Below are 9,454 nucleotides of genomic sequence, written 5' to 3' on the forward strand. Positions count from 1 at the left end.
GAAAGTTCTGAGCTCACCAGCGCAAACCATGGTAGCCTGACTGTTCGGGGCTCTGGTAGAAGAGTTTATACTCTTTGTAATTCTGCATTCTTTCATTTCATTATAATTCCATTGTGGTCAGGTGGGATGTGGAAGTTGAAAGAATTTCAGGTCAGGCTGACATCCTGAGCTGACTCTAGGGGAAAATTCACCCTCCTGCTCTAGTTGTTAGCTCCAGATACTGGCGATACAAAGTGGTTAAGTGTGGACTGGTCCTTAAGTATCCTAATGATTTCAGACTGAAGGGAGTGAGTCTATATAACTCATATCACTGGTGCTGGAATCATGCATTAAAACCTGGAAAGAATTTTCTTTGTGGTAAAGTCAAAGATGCCTATTACTCAATCCTGAGAAATTAATAATTATTATGTAAGTCATTGTGTCCAAAACAACCATTAGAGAAGAATTGAGAGACTGGACCTGGGAAGACTGGGAAGTGAATGGGTGGATTATGTGAAAATCTCAAATAATCAATAAAAGTATTATGTTGGGAGAGGAAGAGAAGAATTGAAAAAGAGAATACATTTCATAGGTTCATTTTTATCATAGTCTTGGGATGGCCATTTCCAAAACAGGGATTATTAATTTGTAGAGTTCTGCTTGCTCGTTTTAACAAGAAAGCAGGTAAAGGGGGGAATTGGAAAGGGTTAGTAAAAAGGCGCCATGATTTAGAAGCATCTAGAGTAATATGCTGGAGGGAGATGAATGGCAGGCAAGCTAGCCTGTGAATCCAAATGACCTCATCTGTGAAGCTCACCTGCGAAGTGGGTCTCATTAAACTTCCAGCATAGAGAGTTCTAAGAGTTCATTTTGATGATGTATGCAAAGTGCTTTGCCTTTTAGGGACTTGAGTACGGTGCCTTGTTCTTGGTTTGATGTTGCTTTCGAGTGATAACTCTGGCTCTTCTGACAATGTTCAGACTCTACGCTGGGCTAACTCCTTTGGAATCCCTATGGAATGATACCAAGCAATGTGGAAGATCTGCTTCTAAGCAGTGAGGGGAACGGAGCCTCCATAAGCCTTTCCACACGGTGTAGCACTGCAGGTATTGCCTGGGTTCTGATGCCCACATCTAACCTCAGTGTGAAGTTTCAGTCCTGCTTGGTGCTGTGTTATTCCTTATGGCCAGCTGCAGGCAAACTGTTGCTTGAGTCTATGAAAGACAGGCAAGCTGGTAGTCCACCAGCCATGGATAAAACCGTGTCAAAAGACTTTCTTTCTCGTGAAAGAGTCAAAAGGAAGAGCAACAACAGAGCAGAGGGGTCCCTGCACAGCGTGTGTGCTCTTTTATAGCTGAGGATCCAGGCACAAGATGTATGAGGCTACAGTGAGAAAAGCCACCCAGCCAACCAAAGAGAAGCCACAAAATGGCTGCTTTATCCTTGAGTGACGATGAAGAGGGAATGAACATCCTACAGAGGTGAAGAAGAGGATGATTGACATCTACTCTTTACTATATTCCAGTTTGTTTTCAAGTCTAAATGGATTTCTTTGTCTTGAACATACTTTCCCTGGTCAAGAAGCACAGATGCAAATTTGCAGATGTCCAGCAAGGCATCGTGGCTCATGCATTTGGTCCCAACACTTGTGAGGCAGAAGTAGGCAGATCTCTGTGATTTCAAGGCCAGCCTGGTCTACAAAAAGAGTTCCAGGACAGCCAGGGCTTTTACACAGAGAAACCCTGTCTGGAAAACCAAACCAAACCAAACCAAACCAAACCAAACCAAACCAAACCAAACCAAACCAAACCAAATCAAACCAAAAATCAGGGACTGGAAAGATGGTCCAGTGGTTGAGAGCATTGACTGCTCTTCCAGAGGTCCTGAGTTGAATTCCCAGCAACTACATGGTGGCTTGCAACCATCTGTAATGGGATCCGATGCCCTTTTCTGGTATGTCTGAAGACAGCCACAGTGTACTCATATAAATAAAACCCCAAATCAAATCAAACAAACCAAACAAACAAATGAAGAAAAATATTTGCAGATGTCCTAAGCAGCCTGTCTAAGTCAGCTTTGTACTCATTCAACAACGCATACTTTGTAAAGGCTCTACTTTTCGTGAGAACTTCCTGGGCTGTGTAACTTGAAGCAGAATGGGTTACTGATGAGCACTGGTTTTGTGACTATCTTTTTTATTCCTCTTGTGAGGAAATGCTTAAAGCACCATCAACGAACACCATTAATAATGGTCATCCATGCAACAAGAGAATCTTTCTCTGCGGGGAGTTAGTCCCTTGAAAGTGACTTGCTGTGACTTACTCCTTGCTGTTGGTGACATCATAGTCCAACTGAAAAGCATCTGAAATGTTGCCATATGTTATAAAGGAGTATTTATATCATGGGACCATTCTTGCATTACTTTGGTAACTGAAATACAAACAAAGCAAACTCAGCCTAGGTTTAAATAGAGGAAGATAGAAAATAAATCCTTGTTTTTAGATACATATCTACCCAATGCTACATTACCCGTAAAAATTAGCTAGAGATAAAATATTATTTAATTTTAACTCCTTTAGAACTGAGTTCTCCCTTATGTCTCTACATGCATAAAGTGATATTAAAAATTAAAATACATGTTTTAAAAAGTCTTAGTTTGTTTAATCCAAGTGTTCTGGGGATTCAAGTTTGAGCTATACAAGCACATTAGTACAATATTAAAAGAAAGATACGATTAGTAAAATGAGCAGTAAAATCAGCTTTTCCTTCTGCCCTATTGCTCTCTTATTTAAACTGAAAGTCAGGAAAAGTTGTTTGGTTTTAACAACATGGGGACCATCCTTCCAGTTGCAAACTGCCTTTGTCTCTCAGCACTGTAAACACCGGGGACAGGGCAGCACAGGCACCAGAGCTGATTATCCCGTCTAAACACCGCAGAGAAGCCCCAGCAAAGAAGAGGATGAAGAAGTCAGTGGCTCCAACACAAGTGTCCTGTCCTGCTCTGGGATGGGAGCTCAGAGGCTGCATTGGCTTTTTAGGCTTTTGCCTCAGTGAAAGACCACTGCCACCTGTGGACAGCCGCTAGCATTGCGGACAACTCCGTGCTGCCTTCCAAAAGGGACGAGCTGAATGGGCACTTACCAGCTATACCACAGTGCAGCCTGGAAATTCTGACCGCCTGGCTTCTCCCCAGTCGGTGTTTCGTGGGTGGGGCTTCCCCACTAGCTACTCACCGTCCTTTGACTACAGGAAGAAAGTGATTGTTGAGCATCAGCGTAAAATCACAGAAGACATCAGCGGCTGAAAACCTTCCAGAACCAAATAAATGATATAGATGAAAAAGAGAGGCAGGATTGTAAATTGGAGGACTTAGGCCCACTTAGAGGCATTCTGTTTTTCAAAAAAAAAATGTTGGCTTTAAAGCTTTTTAAAGTTAATTGATTGATTCATTGTTAAAAAACTAATCCATCAGGGAATCCGGCAAGACACAAATGGAGCCTTACTCTGATGGTAGCCGTAGTCCTGGAAATCAGGGAATGGGCATGCAAGATGCCAGGTGATGTCTGGTACCCAGGAACCAAGGTCTGTCTGTCCACACTTTACTCCATCAGCCATCATGTATTAGTTCCTCTTCTTCACCAAAACGCTTACAGTATGCTTACTTCATCCAAAGGAGAAACTCCATATTGATGCAGAAGGTGGAAAGATCCACATTATACATGGGATTAGAAAGGCAGAGTTACATTTGAGATAAATCAGTGAAATATGAACATCCAGGCAGCCATAAAATGAATACAGTGTATTTCCATAAAACCCATGTGGATGTATGTCTTGTCTCCAATGACGCATCTCTTAATGATAGGAATATATCATAAGAAGCATTGTTGGGCAGCTCTTGCTGTCTTGAGACTGTCATCATCATTTGTTCATATGGAGGTGAAGATGGCTCTGACTGGACCAGACAGTATAACCCCGTGGGACCTCTGCTGTTTACATGGCCTGTTGTTAACTGAAATACCTTGGAATGGTGCTAAGAAAGAGAAAACGTCTCCAATTAAACTTAACCGATAACTTTATGTGTTCTTATCATTTATACATCAACTCTATTCTTGTGGAAAGAGTTTGTCCTAAACTTAACTGCTGCACAGCTTTTAAGAATCATCCTCGTGCATGCATAAAAAGGAGACCATAGCTTGAAGAAGACATTTTCAAAGACGTTTCTGCGTCGAAAGCTCCTTTGGATTCAGACTAATCAGTGACTGTGGTTTTCTGCACCCATCGACATTTCTAGGGAAACAGGCCTTTTGAAGGCCTGGCTCTCAGCTGTGAACTTTTCTGCCCAGGAACTCCCAGAAGCTTTGAGAGATTCGATGCTAGCCTTCTCTTGGACCTATGGACAGATAGCAACAACACCTTGCAGACATCGGCTAGGGCGAGTGTCTTTCCTTATGCTGGTTTCAGATAGACTGTTTCCTGAAAAGGCAAGTCTTTACTTGCGATCTAATGTACCAAAGCGGACATCCATCCTTCCGTACGCTGGCAAGACCGGAGATGTCAGGACACTCACCTGGGGGTGAGGGTGGAAGATGACATTGTTAAGTAGCCACAGTTTGATTTTGGAGAACTAAGATTATTATTATTATTTTTTAAATCAGTGAAGTCTATTCACCCTGTGACCTGATGTGGTCTTCGGAGTGAGTAGCCTTCCTAGGAGTTGGAATTAGGAAGAGACTAGAAAGAAGTAATGTAGAAGGAGGTAAGGAGGAAAAGTGTGGGCGTGCCAACAGCAAGGCTGGATTCCAGGGCAGAGAGCTGGGTAGCTCATCGGAGCACTAAGCAGCCGTCACCCCAAACTTGTCCAGACTAGACATGAAAGGTGGCCTTTGCAGTCTCAGGCTTCTGCACAGTGTGTTCATCCCCCCTCAAGGTGTGTAGGTGGTCCTCCTTCACCAAAGACAGGGTTTCTGAACATAAAATAGACTGACGCCAACATTGGTCTGCTTCCCTTGGATATTTTTAATGTGTGCTTACAACTATATTGCAAACTGGCAGTGACAGTTTTTGAAATTCTCAAATACTTCATGCCTGAGGTAGTGACTCACAGTGTAGTGTGATCTGCAGGGTAGACCAGGGAATGTGGTCTAAAGCTAAAATTCTTTGAATAAATTCTTACCAGACCTAAGAGGTTGCCTTGTGCAATTACTGACCAGAGAAAACCCAGAGAGAGAGAGAGAGAGAGAGAGAGAGAGAGAGAGAGAGAGAGAGAGAGAGAGAGAGAGAGAGACTGAAGCTAGAGACCAGCTAAGGACAGACCACGCCTTCTAAAACACCAATTTGGCTTACCCAGAAGAAGCAAATTTTATATACCACTTTAAAGATTCTAAGTGTTCATTAACAGAAAACGAAGCTCACTTTACAATAGGTAGAAATTTATCTGGTGAAAGAGGAGGCAGACTCTAGTCTTTCAGGCATGGACCTGTGTCTTGCTCACCCTGAAGCAAGATTGGTAGCCACTGGAGGATTGGAGCCACGCAAAGTTCAGGTCAGAGCCAATTGGAACTATGTGAAAGTCAGTGTTGCTGGACTATGGAGGAGGATCCAGGAAACACAGTGGGAAACTGGTCCAGAATCTCACAATCTACACTCTTGGGTAACAATTTGCTCTTTATTTTAAGGTAAGTGTACAATTAGTAAAGGGTTTTCAGGGAAAACAACATTGTAACGTTAGCATTTTCCCTCTGGTTGCAAAGCAGATGGTCTGTTGTTGGGAGCAAGGTCTTCCTTGGTGCAGCAGCCTGGACTTCAGACACCCATGAGCCTGCTTGCAGGTGCATATTAGAGAGGTCCCTGTGGAGATAATAGTGATTCACACGGCACTTGGATTAGAGCCTGCCTCTAAGTGAATTTTAGTGGACTGAAATCAACAGACTACACCAATAATAAAAATCTAGAAGCTACCAGGACCCAGTGAAAGGACGCTATCACTTGCTTACTTTGTTTCTTTCTCCTTTTTGGATAAATGAATAAGATTAAACAACAAAGTTAGAAGGAGAGCAGAAGGAAAAAATGTTCCTTCTCCAGGTTAGCTCAGCCTATACCGAGTGACTAACCAGGATGAAAACACAAAGTGAACTGAAGCTCTGGATCAAGATGGGTGGAAGTTGATAGTGATCAGTTACTTTGGTTGGGAAGTCATCGGGATTTTATTTGCAGGCTCAAAGAGGGTTTAACTAGCTAGTTACTTAATGCACATCTGCATTTGACACATTGCTATGTGAAATGTATCATTTAATTCTGGGTGTATTTGTATAGGTACATAGGTATGTGTGTGCTTGTGTGTGTGTGTTTGTGTGTGTGTGTGTGTGTGTGTGTGTGTGTGTGTTTGTGTGTGTGTGTGTGCATATACTCTTGTGTGAGACCAGAGGCTATCATCTGGTATCTTCCTGAGCTGTTTCTCAACCTTGTTTTCCAGTACAGGGTCCCTCATCACCCTGAAGCTCATTGATTGGCTGGTCGGGCTGGCCTGCAAGCACCGGGGATCCTCTGATCTCTGCTTCTCCAGTCCTGGGATTACAGGAGTACAGCAGGACGCCTGGCTTTTTACATAGGTACTACAGGGATGCTCGCATGCCTTCATGCTTACACAGAAGACACTTTATGAACTGAGTCATCTTCTCAGGCCTTTTAATTCTTAAATAAACAGCAACAAATCTTGTTTGATATAAACACGTGATACCTACTTTGAATTATTTACCTAAGCATTCCAATGAAGTAAAGATTTTTTGTGCTAATGTTTCCTTTATTATTATCACTTTGAATATAAATGATAACTTAAAAATTGTTTAAAGTACATTTTCTACCTTTTGTTCTCATAAAGGATCTTTCAAGGTCTTGAAACTTGTCAAAAAAAAAGTTTGGTTGGCGTAGCTGTGAAGTTCGTTTGTCAAGAAAAACTTTTTGCACTGCTTCTCTTTCCAATAATTTATATCTGTATATCAAAATTATATATACACATGAAAATTTTTGAATATACATACATGGCCACCATTTAAACTTGGTGTTTGTAATTCTAATAAATATCAAGTACTTTCTTGAAAATCAGAGTAAGAAGTAAAGATTATTAAATGACAATGATGAAAGTTAATGCTATCGTAGCAATTTTTATGGGCCAGAAACTCATTTAGATCTCCTCACAGAAGTAGGGGAGGCACTGACAGGACATTTTTACACATTGGAAAATTGAAGCTCAGGGAAGTTAAAGATCTTCTCCAAGGCCTCCCAGCCTGTAGGAAATGGTAGAGTTGGAATCTGACTTTAAAATTCACATGCTAAGCCACTGTTCATATCACACCCTTCAATCAATGCTGTTTGAAAAGTCAGCTGATGAAATATCATATGATATATTCATATATATATATATATGCTATTTTTCTTTTCAACATTTTCACAAACCTCTGTATCTAGGGCATCCCGATATAAAAATATGGGAGATTTTTTTGAAACTGAATCCTACTTTATGGTACTAGATGAGTTAAGTTTAAAAGCAACCAGATGTTCATGAAGCATAGCAAACTCAGATTCACCCTGTCCTTGATGGCACTTGAAGCATACGCATAACTTGTTTCAAATATGATTTTTTATCTAAATGGTATCCCTTAAAACTTCATCTTAACACCCCAAATGATCCCCAGCTGTTAGGGTAGATGGGCCCCTGCTGAGTTTGTTTCCCAACAGGCCCCATATTCCGCCATAAATACTCATAATGCCGTGCTCTTGATACCCATGGACAGTCAGGGTCCATTGAGTGAGCTCCCTTCAGCTGGGATTAGTTTCTTTCACCTATTACCTGGCTTCTGAGTTACAGCTCAGCTTTACCAGTGCTCTGCATTTATTGTACTTCTGCAGCTATCTGAGAAGCCTGAGGAAAACACGAAGTGTTAAAAGAAATGTCTAATCCCAGGAAGTTGGCCCAGAGAGTATACAAAATCAATTTTTAAGATACAGTATCTTATTCAAACTTTATACCAGACCAGAGTGAAACTACTGTTTTCTTTCTTTGCCAGGGTTCCTAGGCAACAACAAGGCCTCTGTAAGAGGCCTGAGGATTTAGTTTTGGGTCAGAAGTGGGTCTGCAGGAGAGAAATGAAGAGCTGCTCTTAGCACAGACAGCTCATGCCTGGCTAGGAAGAAGACACTTTCTCCCATGATTTATATTTGACTGTGTTTAGAGCTCAGGAAATAGCAGCACATTTGTTTTGTTTTGGGGGGACACAATTTGGGGATTGAGAGGGGTCAGGAGAAGGGTGAAATTTCTGATCTCACATTTTTTGTGGGATTCTTGGAAGAGAATTACTATTCACATAAGCCATATTTATTACATACCTTATACACACACCAAAGGGCTACTGACATCATATAAACCCAAATCCAGAGAATCTGAGAAGTTGCCTAGTCAATGTAAAACAAAGAGTTGACCTTTGACTTAGATGTGGGTCCTTATGCCAGTTTGGCACTGATCAATTGTACTTAAATATAATATTTACCTCCTGGAAATATACATTTGCATTTGTGAAGTGTGTGTGTGTGGGAGACTGTCAGCCATAATGGCTTCTTGTGAAGCAATATAAGAAGTATAGGTAGAATCCTAAGCATAGGCCTCTGTAAGAATGGAGGGCCTTCTTCCCTTCCACAGAGATTGGGAGAAGAAATGAATAGCAGAGGGTAAAGGCAGCTGATTTTTCTCATCACGGTGACAAACAGCTTAAGGAACAAGAGGTTTATTGTGATTCATGGAGTTCAACAAATTATGGTGAGAAACCCATGACCATAGGAGCTAGAGGCTGCCAGCCACATGACAGACAGATAGTGAAGTACTTGGGCTATAAAGTGAAGAATGGTGCTTAGAACCTTCAAAGTCTATTTGTAGTGACCCATTTTAGCCAACAGGACCCTACATTTCAAATGTCCAAAACCTTTTCCCAACAGTGGCAATTTCTAGGGGACACGTGTTTGGACACATGAGCCTTTGGGGAATAATTCACAAGGAGACCACAACAGTGGCCCTCATGCAGTTGAGCGCAGCAGTGGTCATCTTTTTTTATGTCCCATTCCATAACAGCAAGGCGTGGCTGTGCGATTCTACAGAGGTGTCTGCCACAGCGTGTGTGACTTGAGCAAATCGCCTAACCTTTCTGAGCTCAGATTTCTAACGGTCACAAGGCCTGCCACGTAAGATGTTTGCAGGGAGTCAATGGGGATTGGCTTACTCCAGTGTCGATACAAGAAACTCAATTCATATCGGTATTATGAATGTTTTTGAGATGGTATTATGAGGTGTTTTTGAGGTCCAATACCTAACACTAGATTCCCATCACTTGTCCACAAGCACAGATGTTTAACTTCACCAAGCTGGGAGGCACCGCGGTGGAACCTTAGCAACTGTGTTGAGTGTTCACTGAGTGTAGAGACTGTCGTC

General features: G+C 41.8%; 1 long non-coding RNA gene across 1 annotated transcript; it reads left to right on the top strand.

The window, feature by feature from the left end:
• Positions 1 to 5,203: 5,203 nt before the first annotated feature.
• Positions 5,204 to 6,705, top strand: LOC120100006 (uncharacterized). Its single transcript, XR_005499609.2, has 2 exons — positions 5,204 to 5,654; positions 6,452 to 6,705. It is a non-coding gene; the product is annotated as an uncharacterized LOC120100006 (long non-coding RNA).
• Positions 6,706 to 9,454: the final 2,749 nt, after the last annotated feature.

The sequence above is a fragment of the Rattus norvegicus genome, chromosome 1 (genome assembly GCF_036323735.1).
Source record: "Rattus norvegicus strain BN/NHsdMcwi chromosome 1, GRCr8, whole genome shotgun sequence".
Classification (NCBI taxonomy): domain Eukaryota; kingdom Metazoa; phylum Chordata; class Mammalia; order Rodentia; family Muridae; genus Rattus; species Rattus norvegicus.